At 39.1% G+C, this 23,766-nt stretch overlaps 1 long non-coding RNA gene and 1 pseudogene across 1 annotated transcript; both read right to left on the bottom strand.

Moving 5' to 3' along the window:
• Positions 1 to 12,196: 12,196 nt before the first annotated feature.
• Positions 12,197 to 20,480, bottom strand: LOC133860315 (uncharacterized; annotated as a pseudogene).
• Positions 12,614 to 15,356, bottom strand: LOC133861628 (uncharacterized). Its single transcript, XR_009899046.1, has 2 exons — positions 15,317 to 15,356; positions 12,614 to 14,791 (listed from the first exon to the last, which is right to left on the bottom strand). It is a non-coding gene; the product is annotated as an uncharacterized LOC133861628 (long non-coding RNA).
• Positions 20,481 to 23,766: the final 3,286 nt, after the last annotated feature.

The following is a 23,766-nucleotide window of genomic DNA, read 5'->3' as shown; positions in this document are numbered from 1 at the left end:
TTTAGTTGGGAACTTTGAAAATTAAATATTGACTTCTAAATTGACCAAGTGTGTGTTTGTGTGAAACAAAATATCTTAAATGCAAAATTTAAATAAGACAAGATATTTGTTACGAAGTGGAAACTCTATGAAGAGAAAAAACCACTCCAGGGCAGCCAAACCCAGGAACTCTACTATCCCAAAACAAAGCTAGTTACAAGACAGTCGTACTCACATACCCTTATACAGTAGTCGTACCTTTAACTCTGACCCGAAGCCTGTCGTGAACGCTTTCCAACCAGATCTCCTATTTGAAGGGGTTTTTGATGTATTCTTTTACCTTAGGGCCGACCCCTAAGATAGACTTTACACGAACTGTTGAGCACACACCGGCAACGGCTTGAGAGCTAGCAGATCTTCGATTCTCCCTAAACACCATCTCGAAGCTAAGAGAATTCAATATTGAATTCTGTACAATTTACAAACCTAGAGCCCCCTATTTATAGGCTTAAAGAAACCCTAAATCTACTGAAAAACGGACTCTGACTGTCGACCGTTCGGACAGAAGTTAGCCTCGTCCAGACAATCTTCTGCGACCGTCTCTGAAAAGGAATTTTGAAATTTCTCAAATTTCTGCAGGCCGTTCGAACGCTACTCTCTTTCCGCTGTTTGGACATTTCTATTGGCCTTCCGGACATTTAAGTTGTAGCATTTTTTCTTATCTTTCCAACGGCACCAATTTTGTCTCAATCCGATACTCGAGCAGAGAGTTATGATAAAAACACTGAGACGTGTGCAAAAATCCTCCTAGAAACCTGAAAAGCATCCGGACGGTGTTACCCTTCCGTCCGGACGGTTGCTGTTTCCCGATCTGTGTCTGAACATAAAATCCAACTCCAAGTAGAAATTGGAGAAGCTTGACCTAGCGTCTGGACGGTGTTGTCCTAATGTCCGGACATCTTCGACGCTGAAGCTTCTAAACACTGTAGGGCGTCCGAAAGCCTTCAAAGGCCAGTCCGGACGGTTACACAGGAACCGGCTGTTCTGACTTGGAAATTGCATGGAATCTTCATGGACATCTTCTAGAAACTTGTGACCATACACATGGCATGAATGAGACACTATCCATATTACTTGAAGACTCTAAATAGAACCGATAATCCTATTAAAAAGCAACCGTTACATAAAGTGTTTTTGTCATCCAGAATGTAGCCAACATAAAATACTAACAAACTTGATCTTCAAATGCTGGTGGAAGTGATTGCTTTCAGGTCATTGAGGGCTATTCTTCCGAGAATCGCATTGTAGGCAGAAGGCCTATCAACCAACAAAATCTGAACGTGATGGTCTTTGTGGTCGGATAATCCCTGGCCGTAATTGGGAGTTCGATCGACCCAATTGGTTGGACTTGCTCTCCTACAAATCTGAGCAAAGGGCAAGTAGCTGGGACTACTTTCTTCAGGTTGATTTCCATATTCCCGAATGCCGACTAATATAAAATGTCGGCCGAGCTTCCATTATCCACCAACATTCAGTGGATTCGTTTGTTGGCCACCTGCACTGTGACCACTAGTGCATCAGTATGAGGGAGTGAAACTCCCACATAGTCTTCATCCGAAAATCCCACCACCAAAGACTCCTTCCGGTGGGATTTGTGAGGTCTTTCTATTGCCATGACCTCCCACTGTCTCTGTTATCGAGCGTAAATCTTTCTATCTGCGCTCATTTCTCCTCCTCGAAACCTCCGAATATGGTTCGGATGTCGGCAATGACCGCTCATTTTGAGGGTCGCGGAGCTCGACCCCTTTGCTTCTACTTCTCTGAACCTCCTCTCGTCTAGGTTCTTCTCTTCTTCTCTCTCGCCGATCTTCTTGGCACCTCGGAGGAGAATCGTTCCGATGCCTAGACTCCTGGGCTTGATATTGTCAAGGTCTCTCGCTTTGGTATTGTCGAGGTCCTTGATCTTGCCTGGGGTGCCCTGATTATCCACTATAAAGTGGAGAAGTTTTTCGTTCTAGATAAATTTCTCAATCAATATTTGGAGATTTATGCACTCCTCGGTAGAATGGCCTCGGGAGTTATGAAATGCACAGAACTTGTGTAAGTTTTTATCTCTTACGCGTGTAGAATAGAGCGGACGAGGATGCTCATACTACGGGTCTTTCTTGATCTCCATTAATACCTCATTAATAGGAGAATTCAGAGGATTCCATTGTTCTTTTCCGATTTGATGATATTTTTTAGGCCCTACTGTGGCCTTTGTCTCGGTCTGCTTTTCTTCTTGTCGGACCTTCTTGTTTTTCCCGGAACTCCCCAATTCCAAGACCTTACTTTTTCGGGACTCATTTTGGGCCGCGAGTGTTTCCTCCTGGTTTACATATTTCTCAATCATGTCAGTGAGGTCGGTCAGATTCTCAGGCATGTTAAAAGTAACCTCAAACATTAGGGGTCATTCCACCCTCAGTCCTTGGTAAAGAGCTGCATAAACCATTTCTTCGATCATATTGTCCATCATGAGCCTAGCTTGATTGAATTGAACTACATAATCCTTCAGAGATTCGCCTTCCCTCTGACGTACGACCATTAACTGGCTAGGGGGCTTCTTTTACTTGCATCCAACTAGAAACTGAGTTAGGAATTTTAGTCCAAGATCCTCAAAGCTGTCGATGGAGCTCGAAAGGAGTTTTCGGAACCATTCTTAGGCAGAGCCTAATAAAGTAAGTGTAAAGGCTCTGCATGCCAATTCCTGTGGTGTCCCCTAAAGATCCACGTGCATCTTGTAGCTGTCGAGATGCTCGGTCGGATCCTCAATCCCGGTATAGAGCTGAATACTCAGCATTTTGAAATTTTCAGGGAGTTGAACCGACATGATATGCTTGGTAAACAGGGAAGATTTGTTCAGGAGGTTGTCGACTCGGGAATTTCTTCCCTTATCTTTCTGCTGGATCTCCTGTTGGAGTTGGTTGTATTTTTCTTCATACTTCTCATCAAGAGTGGCAATAGCTTCGTTGAGCATGTTTTCTACAAACAGAGGATTCACGACACCTTCTCCAACAGGGTTTTTGTCTCCACTGGGAGGAGGTTCCTGACGCCTCCCGCATGCAGAGATTGATTTTCAGTCCGACTCCTTTCAGGAGCTCTTCCACTTTCTTTGTCTTCTTCCTCGTGGGTGTTGCTCTCTTTCCCCATGCCCCTCGGGTTCTTCTGGGATTCGTCCGTTTGTCAATCGTTGCAGCAATCGGAGGTTCTATTGGTGTTGGTATATAATTGGCTACATTTTGTTGGACAAAATCATTTCTATGTAATGATGCTTTTTATACAGGGAAGCTGCTTTATCCAAAATCTACACTTCTGTTTTGTTCTTCAAAGAAGACTCTGTGTGGATTTCAAGGCAGTTAAATTCGGTTCCCTTGCAATTGTCCGGACGACGTGATATTTCATCTGGATGTTCAACTCTCCAAGCATCATCTGTTTGGACGATGGAAACTTTCCATTCGGACCTTCCTCTGTGTCGAGAAACTTCAAATTGTTCTAGCTTGCATCTGTTTAGACGTCTCAGCAGCACGTCCGGACGCCACTCAGTGTTCGATCAGCTATGGGATTTCTTTCCAAAACACAGATATGGGAAGACAGCTGCAACCGTCTGGAAGATGTGGATTCACGTCCGGACGCGCTCATTCATAAGGCAAGTCGTGCATTCAAAATCCAGATGTTCGGACGTTAGTCTTCATGGTCCGGACGCTTTAGCTTCATATATGGAAATTGCGTGCATCAGATCAACCGTCCGGACGACAGTTGTTATGGTCCAGACGCGCCAAGCCTTGATATGGAAATTGCGTGCAGTTGAAGTGTGACCGTCCGGATGCTAGGTCAACGCCTTCGGGACGCGGCTCAATTCAAGAAAGAATTTCAAAGAAATTTGGAAAGCCAATCGCACAGTTGTCTGTCCAGACACCTTATGTCTATCGTTCGAACGACGTATAGGTATTTCAAGCCAGACGCTCATTTGAACATGTAGCCTATAAATAGAGACCCCTAGGCTTGAGAATTGTAAGAAATTTGGTATTGAATTCCGTAGTACTTAGAGAGTTATATTTTAGAGTTATTGTGCTGAGTTAGTCTCTCTCAAGCCGTTGCCAAGTGCTGTTGCTGTGCTGAATTGAAGTCTATCGTAGGGGTTGGCCATAAGGTAAAGGATTCCATTGAAGACCCCTTCAAGTAGGTAACTTGGTTGGGAGGCGTTCGTGTTGGGTTACACGTCAAAGTTCAAGGTACTACTACTGCATAAGGTTATGTGAGTGCTACTGCTTTATAACTAGTCTTATCTTCTTAATAGTGGATATCTTGGGTTTGGTTTCCATTTCGTCAACAAAATATGTCTCTTTTAATTCTGCATTTTGATATTTTTTTCCACATTATTGCACACACTTGTTAAAATTAGAAGTCTATTTAATTGTTAGTTGGGTTAGAACCTTTATATCCCTGGACATCTGGGCTATTCGAGCTTCCATCTCAGCTGCATTTTGGCGGGAAGGTCCTCCTGGTTCAGGTGGGGATTGTTTGCTCTGGAGGCTGTGGCTCTTGTTCGTACCATCTCGAATTTTATTTTTTTGTAGTGAACGAAGCACAATTGCTAGTCGTTCCCATAGACGGCGCCAATCTGTTAGAACAGATTCCAGTTTGGTGACTTGTTGAGCTCCAAGAGCCTCTTAATCTATAAAAGAGAAATATTGCGTCGAGGGAACCCGACAGTCCCACTCCGATGCTTTAGTCAGTACTAGCTCAAGTGTATATTTCTTTTTTAACCGCAGAGAGCAATCTCTTTATACCTGCGTAGTGGTGAGGTATTTCTAGATGGAGTTTTGAGAGTAGTCCTGTTTTTTCATTGGACCATGTGTCAAGTCTGGAGCATTTGTCGACAATACAGATTGTGGGATCGTGGAGTTGGTCTTTAATCGGTTCTAGATAGTGGCATAGATCGTGGAGTCGGTCTTTAACCGATTCTAGATCGTGGGGCACCTTCCTTCACAATCACTGCGTCGGTTAGATAACTGATCCTGGATTGTGGGGTGTACGCCATAATCATTAGAGGCTCGATACTTTACCAACTTTGGGTGAGATGATCTCGGTAAAATATCATCGTGAACCCATTGGGCTTTGCCGCTGTTGGGCCCATTGGGTTTGGTTTCTGTAGTATTTTTTTTTTTAGGCTTGGTTAAATAGAAACTCGGCCCACTCAGCAAGTCGGGAATATTTCCCAACATCAAGGTTGATTGGGTCAAGCCTTGTGGTAATAGAAGTGACTAGTGGATCGTAATCAGCACCAAGTCTAGCAAGTAGGAAGGAAACAATGTCTGGTTGCTGAAGTTGTTGACCAACATATGGGCTAAGCCATGAGCCTTTTGAAAATAGTCAGCAATTGGATGAAAGCCTTTCTTCAAAGTGGCTAGTTGGTATCTGACTTGCATGATACAAGCTTGAGATTTTGAGGAGAATAACTTCTCTAGGGTAAGCCATAATGTGCGAGAGCTGGAAAGACCAACCACATGAGGTAATAACCCTTTGAATAAAGTTGAGATGAGGGCAGTCATGATCATTTTGTCTTGGTGATACCAAGTGTGATAAGCGGGATTGGCTACCAAAACTCCAGTTGTGGGATCATGAGTAAGTTTTGGTGGTTGGGCATGGGAGCCATTGACAAAACCAAACATTTATGGGCAGGGGCGGAGGGAGAGGGGTCAAATTCCCCCCTCACCTCCTAAAAAATCTCCTTATCTTTGGTATAATTTTTTCCTATGCCCCTAAAATGCCCCCTTCCCCCCAGCAATTCATCAATGGGCAAACTTACCCACCCTTTGTCGTGGTTTCTTTCTTCTTCTTCTTCTTCTTCTTCTTCTTTTTTTTTTTTTTTTTTTTTTTTTTTTTTTTTTTTTGTCATAGACGTTTCTCATTTATGTAACTAGGTAAAAAACAATTACAGAGTTCAGAGGTTGAAGAAGGGACGAAGATGGAAGACAAGGCAACTATTTTTTTTTTCTTTCTCCAAAATGCACCGTTTAAAAGTAGTCAGAATTTTTTTTTTTTAAAAGAATCAAGAGTCAAGTCTCAACAACTACAAGCCAGAGTTAAAAGAATATAAATTGAATGGTTTAATAAAATCAAATCATTAAATAATTTGAATGCACAACTTACGAAGAAACACTCAAGTACTCTAACAACTACAACTTTACAGCTACAAGGCACATGCCTGCCGCACATGACATCTAACAAGTAAAAAACTAACAAAAGTAAATTAAACTGTATCTTATGGCTTGGAAAAAAAAAAACACTATATTGTTATTTAGCACCGTGTGCATGTCATTCAATTAGAATGTCAAATCATAAAAATCTTGTCAGAATTTTTTAGACTTCGAGCTTCTGGTTAAGCTTAACACGAGTGTTATTTTTTGTTTTTCTATATCTTCCTCATTCAAGTGTTATTTTACAAATCACTGAAATAGTCTGAAATGAGAGAAGAAGTAGAAGAATTTACTATGTACGATTTGTTCTTAGGTATTTCTTCCAACTCAAAGCATTCAACCATTCAAATATGCCTTCAAAGTTCAACCGTTCAAATTAATTTCTAAACAAAATCCAGCCTTTCAGTTTCAACTATGTAATAAACTTTCATATTGATTAAGATTTAAGCTTTTATATTTGAATTATTATTTTATATTTAGATTGCTTTTTTATAATTGTTTTTATATTTAATTGTCTATGAATTTATATAGTTTTTGTTTCATATTTTAATTGTATAAAATTTATAATTGTAGTTGCTTGAGATTATGGAGAACAATGATCCAATTGAGCTACAATCAAATTCTAAATGAGCTCGTATTGAGGTAGATTTAGCAAATCTACCAACCGATTCTCGGTTAAGGAAAAAAATTTATGATTACCATCCTAGTGATACAGACAAAATTCAAAGAGCATATCTACAAAAAAGACATTGTCAACCATTTGACCATAATTTTTCACAAACACAATTTGGAAAAACATGGCATCGTTTTAATCCAGCATGGTTCAAAGAATATTCTAACTAGTTGGAATATAGCATTTTAATAGATGTTGTGTATTGCTTGTTTTGTTATCTCTTCAAACCAGACACTGGAAATCAAGCAGGAGGAGGCTCATTTGTTACTGAAGGTTTAAAAAATTAGAAAAAGAAAGATAAGTTACATAATCATGTAGGGGCTCACAATAGTGCACATAATCAAGCTCGACGAAGATGTGAAGCTTTGTTAAATCAGAAACAAAGCATCATAACATTTTTTGACAAGCAATCAGGTCAACAGAAAATGGAATATAAAACTCGTTTGAATGCATCAATTAATTGTATTCAATTTTTATAGGAACATGGATTATCATTTTGTGGCCATGATGAATCTAAAAACTCAAGTAATCACGAAAATTTTCGTGAATTGTTGCAGTTTCTTGCGAAACATAGTGAAGAAATTGACAAGGTAGTCTTAGAAAATGCTCCTGAAATCATCAAATGATTGCACCAGACATTCAAAAAGAAATAGCAAATGTTGTAGCAAGTGAAACTCTAAATGCTATTCTTAAAGATATTGGAGACTCGTCATTTGCTATTCTAGTTGATGAATCTCGTGATATATTTGTTAAAGAACAATTGGCAATTGTTTTGCGTTATGTTGATAAAAGGGGCCATGTGATTGAACCTTTTTTAGGCATTACACATGTTAGCAATACCACAGCTGCAGTATTGAAGAGGACAATTGAGTCAGTACTTAACAAGCATCATATAAGTATTATCAGATTGCGAGGACAAAGATACGATGGAGCAAGCAATATGCGAGGTGAGTTGAATGGACTTAAAACACTTATTTTGAATGAAAACTCATCTGCCTATTATGTTCATTGCTTTGTACATCAGTTTCAATTGACTTTAGTTGTTGTTGCTAAAAATCACATCCAAATTGCAGTTTTTTTTAGCTTGGTTAATAGTATTTTTATTGTTGTTAGAGCATAATGCAAACGTCACGACACACTTCGTGAAAAACGAATTGCTGAAGTTGTGGAAGCACTACAAAATAATGAAATTTCTATTGGTCGTGGCTTAAATCAAGAAATGAATCTAAAGAGAACTAGAGATACGCGTTGGAGATTTCATTATAATGCAATTATTAGTTTTATTCTCATGTTTGCTTCTATCATTGATGCGGTTGAAGATATCGCGGAAGATGGTTTATATTCAGCCGCTACACAGACTTTTGAATTTGCTTTCAATTTACATTTAAAGAAAAGTGTTTTGGAAATTACAAATGAGTTATCCCAAGCATTACAACGAAAAGATCAAGATATTCTGAATGCAATGAAGTTGGTTGAAGTTTCAAAGTAGGGTTTACAAGCTATGAGAGAAGAAGGGTGTAACTCTTTAATTATTTGAAGAAGTTTCTGTGTTTGTGCCAAAAAAAATATTGTTGTCCCCCAATATGGATGATAAGCGTTGAATGTTGCACATTCAAGCCCCTTAACTTATATATGTTAATTCCTTAGCATTGTTATTTGTTTGATTTTGTGTTGTTTTAATGTTTTCAGGTTTTAATTAAAGATTCTATTAATTCCATTGATTTTGGGCTTAAAGCACATTTTGAGAAGATCCAGAAGATATTGGTTAAATCAAATCAAGCGAATGATTAAATCAGAATTTCTCTAATAAGAGTCAAAATCGGATTGGATTCAAATTTGGATTCCGCACATATCTTAGTGTTTGGATCATAACTTTTGGCTCAGCTATTGGATTGCAATGAAATTGGTGGCGTTGGAAAGCTAATACAAAATGAAACAAATATATGTTTCCCTAATTTAGAAGTTTACTATGCCAAAATTGCCCCGCAATAAAAGACCGCAATTGTGGACGAAGTTTGAATCCTTTTCCTACTTGGATTGAAGTTTCAATCTCCTACTTGGACAAGAAGATTCAAGAGACAATTTTTCTGGAATTCCAAGAGCTTCTAGACCTCTCCTCTCTATAAATAGACCCCTAAGCTTCAAGAGAAGGTGTGCTGGTGCTGGTGCTTGTGCTTGTGTTTATCTTTAGATAGAAAATTCTTCTTGGAGGCTTGACAAGTTGAGGAGGAGAAGAATATGGCAGGGGGCTATCCCAGCACCACGATGAGCGGCTAAATTTTTACAAGGGTTTTGATGTAGCCCTTTCCAAGTAACAATGGTTTAATTGTATTTAATTTGGTATTTTCTATATCCATGATGGTTGTATAACTGTGAGAATTGATCTTAATGTTTATATTCAATCATTATGAATTTCTTATCTTGTCTTAGAAAGTCTTTTATATTGATTGAACTCAATCCTTCATATTTTCTATGATTATGTGAATGATTGTTATACAACGATTTTAATTGACATATGATCAAGAGGTTTAGATAGACCATGCCAAGGGAATACAGATTGTACTATAACCTAGTTTAGTATAATTTAGGTAGACAGTTCGTACCAACCGAAGATGGGTTATACTTTTCCATTGATTGTGTGTATCATATTAAAGACAAAGCTAATCCATGCCTAGGGAAGACGGGTCGTACCGCATCTTAGTGGTTAGGTGGATGGTCCGTGGCAACCGAAGATGGATTATACTTATTCTTTAGAGGTAATTTCTTGAGTACTCGAGTAAGGCGAGCCATATATCATGCATAGTATGAATTTTCCTTGTTAATTTATGATTGACCATTGGTATGCGGTGAGTGGTGAAATCAAGCCTCTATTCTTTCTCTCATCACAACTCTCTTTATTTTTATGTCTTTTACTTTTATGCATTTAACTTAGTTAAAATTCAAATCAAACATCTTTTAATTAAGTTATATTTAATCTTAAAAAACTTGATAACAATTCCTATGCAGTCCTTGAGGTTCGACACCCTCAATATAGCCCTATCCTACAAGGATTCGTACTAATGCGAGTGGTATCAATCCAAGAACTTAACAGTTGCTTTAATGAGGTGAATTCTAAATTATTACTTTGTGTTGCGTGCCTGTATCCAGATGACTTGTTTGTTGCTTTCAATAAGGATAATATACTTCGTCTTGATTAGTTTTATCTAAATGATTTTTCAATAATTCAACTTATCACCTTGGACAACCAACTTGAAAAATATATCATTGACATGCATTTTAGTGAAGAATTCGCAGCACTTAAAGGGATTGAAAAACTTGTTGAGAAGATGGTAGAGATGAAAAAAGATATCATGTATCCATTGGTTTATTCATTAGTGACATTGACATTGATTCTGCCAATTGTGACAGTAACTGTTGAAAGAGCATTTTCAGCAATGAATATTGTTAAAAATTGATAATGTGACATAATGGGAGGTCAGTGGATGAATGATTGTCTAGTCACGTATATTGAGAAGGATATATTCAAGACTATCAGCAATGAAAAAATCATGCAGTGATTTCAAGGTTTGAAGACTCATCGAGGACAACTGAATTAAATTGTAAGTTATATTTATACGTTTTAAAAAATAATTAAATTTTTATTAATTATTTATTTATTGTGTTTGTTAAAAATTTTAATTAATTTTTGTTCAACTTTATTTTTTTTATTCAAAAAAAAAAAAAAAAACTTGAGCCCCCAACCCAAAATCCTGGCTCCGCCACTGTGTATGAGCCTTCTAGAATGGAATAACAACAACCTTTCCATATGGGATTATCTTGGGTGAGTTTAAAAGTGGGGATAATTGCGTCGTTGGTCCCTGGGGTTGACCATAATTATTTTTCACTCCCTGTGGTTTAAAAAGTTCATGGGAGATCCTTGTGATAAACAATAATTATGAATCACTCCCTGAACCAATTTTTCATCCACTAGGTTAATAGATTCCGTTAGTCAGCCATGTCACACCCAATAAGAAGTTGACACTTGTCCATTACAATAAAAAAATAAAATTTAATAAAAATATTAATAAATAAAATATAAATATTTACTTATTTATATTTTTATTAGATTTTATATTTTTTTTATTGCAATTGACACGTGTTGGCTTCCTATTGGGTGTGACGTGGCTGACTAACGGAATTTGTTAATTTTTGAATGGAAAATGTGTTCAAGGATTAATTTGTAATTATTGTTTACCATGAGGACCTCCCATGAAATTTTTGAACCACAAGGAGTGAAAAATAATTATGGCCAATCCCAGGGACCAACGGTGCAATTATCCCATAAAAGTGATATGATGATGTACGTTGTGCAGAGGTATGGGTTAGGTAGCGAAAACAGTAGGTAGGGAAGAGATAGATGAGTAGGTTGGTGATGGGGAGGAGGCCATTTGAGGCAAGAAAAAAAAAAGAAAGGAATTTGTTTGTATTCTTGCCTAACTGAGAGGAGCAAGATGGCCTAACTGACAATGCCACTGATCTGTGGGAGCTTTCTCTCCAACGTAAGGAGCTGTTCCAGCAGAGGGAGGATGGGAAGAAGGCCATGGATACAACCATTCTCGACTTGGGCCATCAAGCAGTAGTTTGCGTGTGCAGATGTCCATAACATAAAAAAGAATAAGGTAACTCTAACGCAGCTGATGATAACATTAAGGGATAATTTTACAAAAGGGTATCAAATTATACGCGTTTTAGAGAGAAGGTTACCGAACTAGCAAATGTTTCAAATTGGAATATCCAAGTTTCAAAACTCATTTAAAGGTATTCCGTCAAAATTTATTGTTAAATCCTGACGGAGCCCCTGTCACGTGCGACACACGTGATTTACTTAACCTAAACTACCCATTATGCCCCTTTACTACTTGTCGACATATTGTTTCTTCAACACGCTTGATCTGCTGCAAATCTTCTTTTATTGTTTCTTTCACTCATTGCAGGGTAATGCTCGTAGAGCTAGCAAAATAGTAGAACAATATTCTTTAATAACATTGAAGCCTTGGAGGAAACTCATTATCCGTTATCTACATTAAATAGAAAGCAAACATTTCTCAAGAAACAAGCATCGAAATGATGAACCTACTACTATGCCTGCTTTATACCTTTCAAACCACGACACCTCACTCATTCAACACTTGCACCCGTGCTCCACCAGGACTACAACACCTAAAAAAATTGGCTAAACTAGATGTTGTGAGGAAAAAAAGAAGGAGAAATCGAAGCTTCATATTTTTGGATGCTAAAGCAAGAAAACACAAAAAATTGACGGTGCCTACAAAATATTAGGAAGCTGAGAATCCAATCTCTGTTGTAAGTCCTTGATCTTCGTGGAAAGCTCTGCCTTCTGTTCCTTGTAGCTCTGCAACAGATATTCCTTTCCTTCTATGACCTCCTTCAACTCTCCTACTTCCTTCCTCGGCATCTCAATCCTCTCCCCATATCCTCTTCCTTTCTCTGGCAGCTCAGAATTGCTCTCCCCATCAAGAAACCCATTTGCATGGTGATTTCTTACCTTAGATGGCCAAACTATTGCCTTGGAGGGCTTGATATTGGTGCCCACATGTCCCACACAATGATATGTGATTGCCTTCCTCAACCTCTGGATTTCTCTCTCAGAATCAAATAGGTCCCTGTTTGTGATAGGTAATTTCTGATAGGATAGGGAATTATAAGAGAATTGCAGAAGAAATAGAGAATGATATTGCTGATAACATCCACTTGAGGTAGGAAACACCTTTACACACCAATTGATCAAATAAAATATATACCTACTACTGACTACTGCATCTCCTTAAATAGATAAACTACTAACACCCTGCAAACTAATGATATTGAATAAAGGATAACAATAGCTTAAAAGATAATGATAGACTAGTGCTACTAACGATAATCTCTACGTAATAGAGATAGTCTTCTATTAAGACTCTTTACTCTTTTCCCTTCCTCCTTGGATTACTCCTTCTGATACTTAGGATTAATCCCCTTGTTCTTACGGTGAAGTGCCTATCAATTGCCACTCCTTGGACATGATCCTTGTCCTCAAGGTTAATGTCTGGAAACTGCTGGCAGAGAACAGCCACTTCCTCCCATGTGGCTTCTTCTGGGGTAACGGATTTCTATTGAACCAAGGCTTCCGGTACATACTTAGCTCCTTGCTTGACCCAGCGGTAGTCACGAATAAGGAGAGGAGTGAGCTGTGGAGTATGATTTGCTACAAATGGGGGAAGGTCTGGAAGCATGCTGGAAGTTTCACCCACTTTTGGCTCGAGGAGGGAGACGTGAAACACTGGATGCACCCTTGCAGTGTTCGGCAGAGCTAATTTGTAAGCTACAGCCCCTACGCGTTCCAGAATTTGATAAGGCCCAAAAAAATGGCTGGCAAGTTTCTGGTGAGCACGGCGAAAGACGGTGCTCTGGCGATAGGGTTGGAGCCGGAGAAAGACCCAATCATCAACCTCATAGACGCAATTGCGACGCTTCTTGTCCGCCAGTTGCTTCATGCGATTACTTGCTTGCTGGAGATTGTTTTTGAGTTGAAGAAGAAGTTCATCTCTGGACAGCAAAGCTTGATTGACCTCATCAATCACTAATGATCCCACCAAATAATTTACCACCGTAGGTGGTGGTCTGCCATACAAAGCCTGAAATGGTGTTGTGCCCAATGTAGAATGGAAAGAGGAGTTATACCAAAATTCCGCCCATGATAGACGGTTCTCCCACTACCGTGGGTGTTGGCTGCACAAGCAACAGAGGTATTGCTCAAGGCAATGATTAACCACCTTAGTTTGGCCGTCCGAATGAGGGTGGTAAGCGAAGCTTGTCTTCAAGTGAGTACCCTACAAGCGAACTAATTCTTTCCAAAATGTGCTCACAAAAGTGGGATCGCGATCACTCACCATAGATTTGGGAATACCATGGAGACGAATAATTTGCTGCACAAAGATCTCAGCAATCTTCTTAGATGTTTAAGGGTGGGATAAAGACACAAAGTGAGCATACTTTGTGAAACGATCAACCACAACCATCACCGTGGTCTTTTCAGCTGAGGAGGGCAGCCCATCCACAAAATCCGAGATGTCCTCCCAGACTTGAGTGGGAATTGGAAGGTGTTGCAAGAGTCCCGTAAGAGCTTGTGCTTCTTACTTGTTTCTATGGCAGTCATCGCAGGCCACCACATGTCGCCGTACGTCATCCTTCATGCCCTCCTAAAAAAAAGATTGTACCAGTCGTCGATGTGTGCAAAAAACACCGGAATGGCCACCCATCTTAGAGTTGTGTGCTTCATGGAGAAGGGTTGTGCGCATAGCAGAGGTGGGTGGAATTATGAGCCTCTGTTTGTATAATAGAATACCGTTATGGTTCTTCAAATATGGGTGTTGTGTTGGATGCTCCACCAGCTTTCCACGTAAATCCTGCAAATAGGGGTCATGCATGTTGGCTTCCCGTAGTTCAGCCCATAAGTGGAAAAGAGGCCCACTCACAACCATGGAACCCGTGTGATCAAGAGATGCTACTGTGGCCACTTTTGAAGAGTGGCGTCTAGAAAGCCCATCCGCTGCTGAGTTGGTGCGGCCTATTCTGTACATGATTTCATAATCATACCCCATGAGTTTCGAAACCCATCGTTGCTGCTTTGGAGTCACTACCTTTTGTTCCAAGAAAAAACGAAGGCTCTTATGATCAGTCCAAATCTGAAAGTGGCGGCCCATTAGGTACGGACGCCATAGACGAATGGCTTCCATGATGGCGAGCATTTCCTTCGAATAAACCGACCACCCCTGCTTCCTAGGCCTAATGGCCTTACTCATGTAAGCCAACGGTCACCCATTCCGAGATAGAACAGCCCCAATACCCTTGTCCGAGGCATCTGATTCAATTACAAACACATCAGAAAAATTTGGTAAACCTAAAACAAGAGTAGAAGATATAGATGTTTTGAGCTCTTTAAAGGCTGCATCAACTTCGGGACTCCACTGGAATTGACCCTTCTTGAGTAAATGAGTAAGGGTTCAAGAAATGAGCCCATAATCTTTCACAAATTTGTGATAATAGCCCGTGAGCCCAAGGAAGCCACGTAACTCCGTGATAGTCTTTGGAACGGGCCAGGTGCACATAACTTCAATCTTGCTGGAATCCACCTTTACGCCATCCCGGGTAATAATGTGACCCAAATAGTCAACTTCAGATTGGCCAAAAACACAATTGCTGGTTTTCACCAAAAAGTGATGGTGAGCCGAAATTTCCAATGTTTGACGTAAGTGGAGCAAATGGGCTTCCCAACTAGGACTGTAGACAAGTATATCATCAAAAAACACAAGAATAAATTGACATAAATAAGCCTGAAAAATATCATTCATTGCAGCCTAAAATGTAGAGGGAGCGTTGCACAAACCGAATGGCATAACAAGATACTCATAATGGCCGTTGTGTGTGTGGAATGCAGTTTTGTGAATGTCGTTGGGTTGGACCCGAATTTGATGATACCCGGCTCAAAGGTCAAGCTTGGTAAAATATTGAGATCCATGGAGCTCATCCAACATGTCATCCACCGTTGGAATTGGGAAGCGATCTTTCACTGTTGCCGTGTTCAAAGCACGATAGTCTGTACAGAAACACCACATGCCATCCTTTTTTATTGACAAGTAAAATAGGAGAAGAAAATGGGCTGGTACTGGGTCTAATCAACCCTGAAATGAGCATATCAGTTACTTGCCTTTCGATTTCAGCCTTCTGAAAGTGGGCATACCTGTAGGGCCTGACGTTGATGGGTTCTGATCCGTCTTTGAGAATGATCTGATGGTCATAGGCCCGTGATGGAGGTAAGGCCTTGGGTTCCTCCATTACGCCTGGAAAATCCAGAAGAATAACTTGGATAGCATCTAGAATGGAGGAAGCTAGTTGTGATTGAGTTGGTTGCACTGCAACAGCAAACACTTCTCCTCCCGAAGCCACTTTATGACCCATCAATGCAATACTCACAGCCTGGCCTAGTGGTAAGTCAAAACTTCTAGTTTCAAAGGTGCGTCCCTCCCGTGTGATGGTCACTGATAGCTTACTCCAATCACAAATGATAGGTCCCAGCTTTGCCAGCCATTGAATGCCCAACATCCATTCCGTTCAATGGTAGGGAGTAGAATGTGGTTATGATTTCTAGGTCTTGAATCAGTAGCCCTACCTCATCATGTCGCTCGTGGCAAACCCAATTTCTCGCCGTTAGCCACCGTCACCCAGAAAACTTCAATGGGTTTCACGGATAAACCCAGGAAACGACTCAACTTCTGGTCGATGAAGTTGTGTGTGGATCCGCTATCAATCATCACTGTAACCTGGCGGTATCCAATCCGTCCCTTGACCAGCGTGGTTCGTGGTCCCGTGTATCCTGCTAACGCATATATGGAAATCTGGCCCTCACCTTCATTATTGTGGTCTACGTCTAGTTCGATGGTAGGAGACTCACCCGGGCCTTCCTCCTCATCTGTGGGTTCGGCATGCAAAATCAGCAACTGCTTAGCAGCACAACGATGTTCGGGGGTGAACCTCTCGTTGCAGCTAAAACAGAGCCCTTTCTCACTGCGCCTCTGCATCTCATCCCAAGGGGGTTTCTTCACTGTCGAAGGTACTGATTTGGGAGTGATTTGAGTGCTGGTGGTTGAACCCATATATGATTTCTGCTGGGAATGGGAGAAGTCTCTACGTGGCATAATTTTGGTGCGATTCAGCTGATCTTCTTGCATTTGGGCAAAATGAATTGTGTCCCGTAAGGAACGAGGTTTGAACATCTTGACTGGGTTTGCAATCTCAGTGTAACGCCCAGTAATTTCAAGCTCTTAAGAAATCATTGATATTGTTGAGGAGACAATATCCACATGTTTTTATAAGCAAACCTAAAGATGTTTTGAAAAATTAAAAGATCAAAACCTAAAAACCCTTAAAAACCTAAAAGTAACATTTAAGCTTTAAACTTTGATTAATCCGAAAATAGGTCAAACAGACTCAGATTTAGATAATTCAAAAACCATTGTGCTTACAAAAGAAAGATCTACCATGTGGCAAAAGTTAGTCAAAAGTCCACCAGTTGACTTTTTGACCCGAGCCTAAATAACCCAACTGTCGATATTAAACGAAAAACTGTCAAGAAAAATATCTCCATGCTTCTAGAAACATTTATGTATAAAAAACAAGAGCAATGATGAAAGGATAGGATATCTCAAGAGTAATCATGACAAGAAAGAAAAATCAATAAAGCAAGTGTGAACGCAGAAAGTGGATAAAAGATATTTTGGCTTTATAGACAGAAACTTTGACTTGATTGGAACTAAGTCAAAACGAACTCGAAATGGGACGAACCAAAAAGAGAAAATGTTTGTCATGAATTCCTCTATCTACTCTCAAAATTTCACATCAATCGGAGTAGGTTTGACCATCGAAATAATTCTCGGAGTAGGCTGCCCTCTAGTTGGACGAAAATTCTAAAATCCAAATTTGCAAGATATTATCCAATAAGCTAATTCTTTTATTACATTTTGGACCTAAATACCCCTGCTTTCCTCCTATAAATAAGCATGCAAGGCCCTTTGTTTTTCCACACAAATCCTAGACAACTTTCAAGAAAGCTTTTGCTTTAGTTTTCTCTCCCTTTTTCTCTCTTTCTACCACACAACCACTTTGGTGTTCTTGAAGTTATTTTTCTCTCCAAATCAAATTGGTGAGTAAATCTTGACACCTCTTCCTTACTATTTGATTTCATTTGTATTTATTACTACGGAGTTGGTTTAACAACCCCCGTATTCATTTACTTTAAAATGCAATCCTACAAAGTGGCTGTGCCGCTAATTTCCCTATTCCTTCGTATATTTATTTTATCATTTATTGTATTCCTACAAAGTGGGTATGCTGCTAATTTTCCTATCCCTTTACATAAAAGTATTATCCTGTTAGGATTCATGTTTAAGTGATATGTTATCAAGAGCATTATGCTGTGTTTCGGTGCTTAAACATGAAACGTTGTAATATTTTCTCATGAATCGTTGTGGGATTCATGTTGAAGTAATTACCTTTTAATTGATAACTAAAAATGATGAGTAAAGTGATGTAAAAATATACACATTTTTAATATTGGAAAAAAGACTGATGTATATATCATCTTCTTTGTATAATTGTTACAGAAAAGGAGCTAAGAAACTACACCAAGGAGAGTAAGTATGGATGTACTTACTGAGGAATGATTCTATGTTTCATTAGGACTGTGTGGTGTGTGTTTATTGCATGTGGTTGTTCATGCATTGCATGTTGTGTCCAATTAATATAATGGCTGATGAGATAGCCATCAACAAGCTGATGTAGTAGCAAGTGGAAGGAAGGCTAGTCAGTGGATCCAGGGGGTTCATAGTGACCCAGGGTGAGTCCAAAGTCCTAATATATAACTAATGCTGGGACCGGTAGGATTCCAGTGCAAACAGGTAAGACTTTAAGTGTGAGGCAAAGGACATGAACGGGTTTGGATACCTAAGAACAAGAGGTCTGAAGTAAGATGATCATAAAACACTAAACTAAATGGTTACTACGATGCACATTCATACAACCTTTGCATTTGTATTATTTATGAACTTTTATTAATCTAATGGTAACTTAGATATGAAAATGGATGACTCACTTGTTTGTTTATGTAAATACGATAACGTCATATTTGCATAGTTACTGATACAGATCTGGAGAATGAAGGCATGGACCCATATGTCAGTTTTGATGGTTTTTGAAACCATCAACGAACTATCATGTGCTAGCTTAGAAATTACTAGTTGCGCTTATATGTGTTTTGTTTTATGGCATGTAAATATTTATAACAATGTCATGTTCGACATGTTTTATGTTATATGCTTATGTGCTGCCTGTGGCACTAATTTTGATGCACCTAGTGTGCATATAGGATGTAAAGATAAACCTAAGTAACTTTTAATAAATGTATCGACGTATTTCAGTCAGCTCTAAATGTGTTATGCTATCAATTCGTAAGGCTTTAGAAGAAAAAAAATATATATTCCGCTGCGAGAGTTTATCTCTGATGTAGTACTAATGTCACGTGGAAACCGGAGGTTTCTGCTTACGAATTTGCAGGCTCAAATTTGGGGCGTTACACTCAGCCTTTAAACCCCCCAAAAACGTGCCGATGAGGGCCTTCTATGGCCATCCTTCATCGGGGTTTGCTAGCCTCTCGAACTCTGCTTGATACTCCTAAAGGGTACCCTTTTGAGTAATTCTGGACAGCGCTTCATCAAAATCCTCATAAGCCGTAGGTCCAAAACGTGCCAACAACTCGGGTATGAAAAGTTCCCAAGTGATAGGCATGGCGTCAACCACTGCCACCATTGATTTGCGGGCCCTTCTAGGTAGAAAGTTGCCAAGGAAACCTTCTGCTCCTTCGAGGTTTGTTGGTAGGCAAAAAATTGATTGGCCCAATTCAACCATTCAGTCGGGTCATCGCCAGAAAAATAGGGAAAATCCATCTTGAGATGGCGTTTATGTTGCCCATCATCGCGATAATCACGATAGCCTCCCGTGTTGAACGTGGATCCCACGTCTTTGTCCTTGCCACCATGGCGAGAGTGCTCTCCCACAGATTTGGCTAACTCTTGCATGTCCTTCACAGCTCGATCCATCGTCTCCTTTAACTTTCGATCCATCTGTTGCATCTGAACCTCACTTCCTTGAGCCATCCGCTGGACAGACTCCTTGATGTCCTGCACATCGTTTTCTAGCTTCTCAATGCAGTCCTTCTGGGTCGACATTGCTCTGATACCAAATTGATAGGTAATTTCTAATAGGATAGGGAATTATAAGAGCATTGCAGAAGAAATAGAGAATGATATTGCTGATAACATCCACTTGAGGTAGGAAACACCTTTACACACCAATTGATCAAATAAAATATGTACCTACTACTGACTACTGCATCTCCTTAAATAGATAAACTACTAACACCCTGAAAACTACTAATATTGAATAAAGGATAACAATAGCTTAAAAGATAATGATAGACTAGTGCTACTAACGATAATCTCTACGTAAGAGAGATAGTCTTCTATTAAGACTCTTTATTCTTATCCCTTCTTCCTTGGATTACTCCTCCTGATACTTAGGATTGATCCCCCTGTTCTTACGGGTGAAGTGCCTATCAGTTTGTGGCATCAAGTTACGATTGCAAATGTGTAGAATGTGCTACCCAAGCATTCAGTGAGCTCTGCAACTCCACAATCTGATCTTTCATCTCCATTATCATATCATCTCTTCTCTTCAACTGCTGCCTTAGTTTGTGTATTACTTTGCGCTTCCTCCGTTGAGGACTTTGTATCTAAATGATAATAACTTGACTAGTTCCATACCGGATAACTTGGACCCTACCCGGGCTTGCAGGTTCTTGACGTTTCAAACAATAACCTTATTGGGTTGATACCGAAATTCACTCCATTTTCATTTGGACGAAGCATCTTGATTAATTCTTCGGGCATGTCAAAAATATCAAACACAGTGGTGGGTGGATGAAAGACCACAAAGACCATTACAAACACTGCCTATTAACAAGGCTACTATTTTGACCACGTCATATGCGCTTGGGCTCATGCATCCAAGTCCATTTTTTTTTCTCTATTCACCTCTGTTTTCATGTTCTAAAACAGAGGAGACAAGACAGAAATTTTGTTTAAAACAAACAATGTTTTCTTAAGCTCAAAATAAAAAGATAAAAATAGGACATAGTTGACTCATGGTAGCTCTCCTAATGAGCCATTTCTATAGAACCTTTTGGGACTCAAAAACATTTGACGGTCATACCGTCAAAGTTGAGCCATGGCATAATGGAGCTGCATATGTCGTTGAGAAAATTATTGGCTCCATGATTCAGGTTTGTAGACAAGAGTTGGACTCAAACGAGAAGTTGCTTGGTCAATTGAGTTCATTAGGTTTGTTTATGTAACCCCCCGCCTTTTTGTAAAAGGCGTAAGTGGTTATATCTAATAAGTCACGTGACATTACTACATCAGAGATGATGAATCGCGCAGTGAAATATATATTTTTTCTTTCTAAAGACTTAACAATTACATAATACCTAAGAGCTTGTCTAAAATACCTGAATATAAATAAATATGAATAACGTGTTCTTATATAATAAATACATACTAAAGCGATAACATATGTGCCACATGCGACACTGATACTATGTAACCATTGTTTTAACCTAATACAAACCATAATGTAAAACATCACATATTAAAAGTAACGCTTAAAAGATAAGTCTAGCATATATAAAAGATAGACTAAACTAGTTAGCCCATCATAAAACAAAGGCAATAGTTAGCCTATCCTGCATAATCATTTACGTGATTGTGGTGATATACTGTAATTGAGTGAGTCAACTGTTTTTAATAATATAATGATTACTAATTTATTTAAAAGCACATAATGTAATGATATGATATAATGACAAATTTATACGCAAAACCTTATTTATTTTCTTCTTGCACTCATTTCTTATAGAGACGTAACTCCGAGTCTTATTTATCTTCTATCTTTCACACCATTAGTTTATAGACGTAACTCTGGTTAACGGGTTCTAGGAGACATAACTCCCGTTTAACGCATTGCCTTGGAGCCTTGTACTCTTTTAACTATAAAGCTTATTTATTTTTTGCACAGGCAGACGTCACTCCCAACTCTTTTATTAATAAATTCATTAGTCATAACAGTATAATATGCAAAATTCCATTTACACGCATATAATTAAATAAATAGCAATCATAATATTATGGAAATCAACATTATTCTCAGTAAATATTTTATACTTATAGTCATTTCTTGCTTCAGAAAATATTCACACAAGTGATCATTACAATACAGTTTTATACATGTAATAGTGTATTAGTACAAATTGCTAAGAAACCTTTTTTTAACACCTACGTCACTTTTGACTTCTAAACAACCTAACATAGTTTCCTAATGTCGTTTAGATATTATAACGGCATATAAAATTAGGCTGGTTACATGACGCCATATTTTCATGTGGGTATTATTACAGCATTTACTTAATTAGCCTAAAGTATTTACAAAGTAAAACAAACATCACAACAACATTAGTATGCTAAAACTGTAATATTCTTTGTATAAAAATAAACATAACAAACCCATTAAAAAAAACAATGGGTATAATATTTTTAAAACACATGAGTGGCATAACTGCATAAATGTAAATAATTTCTATTTTATCATTTTATAAAATTTGTGAGAATAACGACATTAGTATAACTAATGCTTAAAAATACTTTTTAGAATTTTAGGCAGTGTAACAGTGCTTTTTATAAAATACTTAATTTTATTTGGGCATTATAACGGCGTATTTTATTAATTAAATACATCATTTTGAAAATCCCGTTTAAGCACAACATTAAGCATTAGATAATTTTAATAACTTTAAAATTAGAATAACTAAAAACCAAGCTTAATTAGAAACTTACCAAATATATCCCCAAATGATGTTGGGAATTTTTGTAAAAACTCCAAGCTTATAAAATAAGGCTGGCCAAGAGATAAAACCGAGAGTTGAGAGAGAGAAAACTTGTTGTTTTCTTTTTTCCCTTGAACTAGCCGTGAGAGAAAGAGTTGCTTTGTTTCTTCTTTTTCTGTTTTCTGTTCGTGAGAAAAGAGAGAAATCGAGAGAAGAAGAGCTTGAGAGAGTTTTGGAGAGTGGCAGTGGGTTTTCTTGCTTTTTCTTTTCTTTCATTTTCTTTTCATGTTTTGCTGAGAGAGAGAAGAAAGGAGCGGGGTTTGTGCTTTTATTTCTCAGATAAAGAGGGTGCAATCCGTGTCGGAAAACAGAGAGGGTTTTTTGTTTTTCCCTTCCTTTTTCTGTTGTAAAATGGGAGAGACAAAGAGAGAGAGAGAGAGATAGAGAGTTTGTTCTGCAATTTTGACCGACACACACATGAGAAATTCTTCTTTTGTTTTGCTGCAAGGGACCATAAGGGAGGAAACGACGCAGAGAGTGATTGAGAGAGAGAGCTTCTAATTTTGTTTTCCAAATGGGATGGATGATCGGTACAGACCTCCATTTATAAGAGTTATCAAGGGTTGGGATCTTAGAGCACTCCCATCAGACTCCCTATATTGGTTCCCTTTCCTATATTTAGAGAAAATTTCATGAAAAACACCAAAAACTAACTCACAACAGATACCCTAAATTTGCATTTTTTGGTTGGGAAGCTACAGTGCTTCCCAATACATTGGGAAGCACTGTAGCTTCCTAACAGATTATTTTAATAACAAAAAAACATCTTCTCTATTCTCTCTCCTCTCTCCTCTCTCCTCTCTCCTTCTTCCTTGCTCTGTCCAAGACCATCCTCCATCGTCTCAACCGAAGGACCCCACCGAAAATCCATTCATGGCTAAACACAAAAATACAAGATCTTCATCCCCGTCCTCTACAAGATCTTCAACGAGATCCTCGTCAATGCTGCTGACAATAAGTAACGCGACCCCTCCATGAAATCCCTAAAGGTCGTCATCGATGCCAAGGCCAACACAATCAGAGTATGTAACAACGGATATGGGGTTCCCGTCGAGGCCAACATGGAGCCAAAGAGCTTGGAAACGGCAATGGAGAAGGCAATTCGGTCGAGGTGGTTGTCGGGGTTGAGGGACACGGCACGTCAAATGTCGAGGATAGTGTGGGGGTTCTGCTCGGACTTAAGGAGGGAGAGTGCGGATCGTGTCTTCTGCTTGGAGGTGAGAGGAGTGGTGGAATTTAGGGAGAGGATTGAGGAGGCCTTGGAGAGGTGGTGGTGGCGGGTGAGTGAG

Source organism: Alnus glutinosa, chromosome 2 (assembly GCF_958979055.1).
Source record: "Alnus glutinosa chromosome 2, dhAlnGlut1.1, whole genome shotgun sequence".
NCBI lineage: Eukaryota > Viridiplantae > Streptophyta > Magnoliopsida > Fagales > Betulaceae > Alnus > Alnus glutinosa.
Note: the sequence above shows the minus strand (reverse complement) of the source record. Positions and strands in the feature narration are given on the sequence as shown.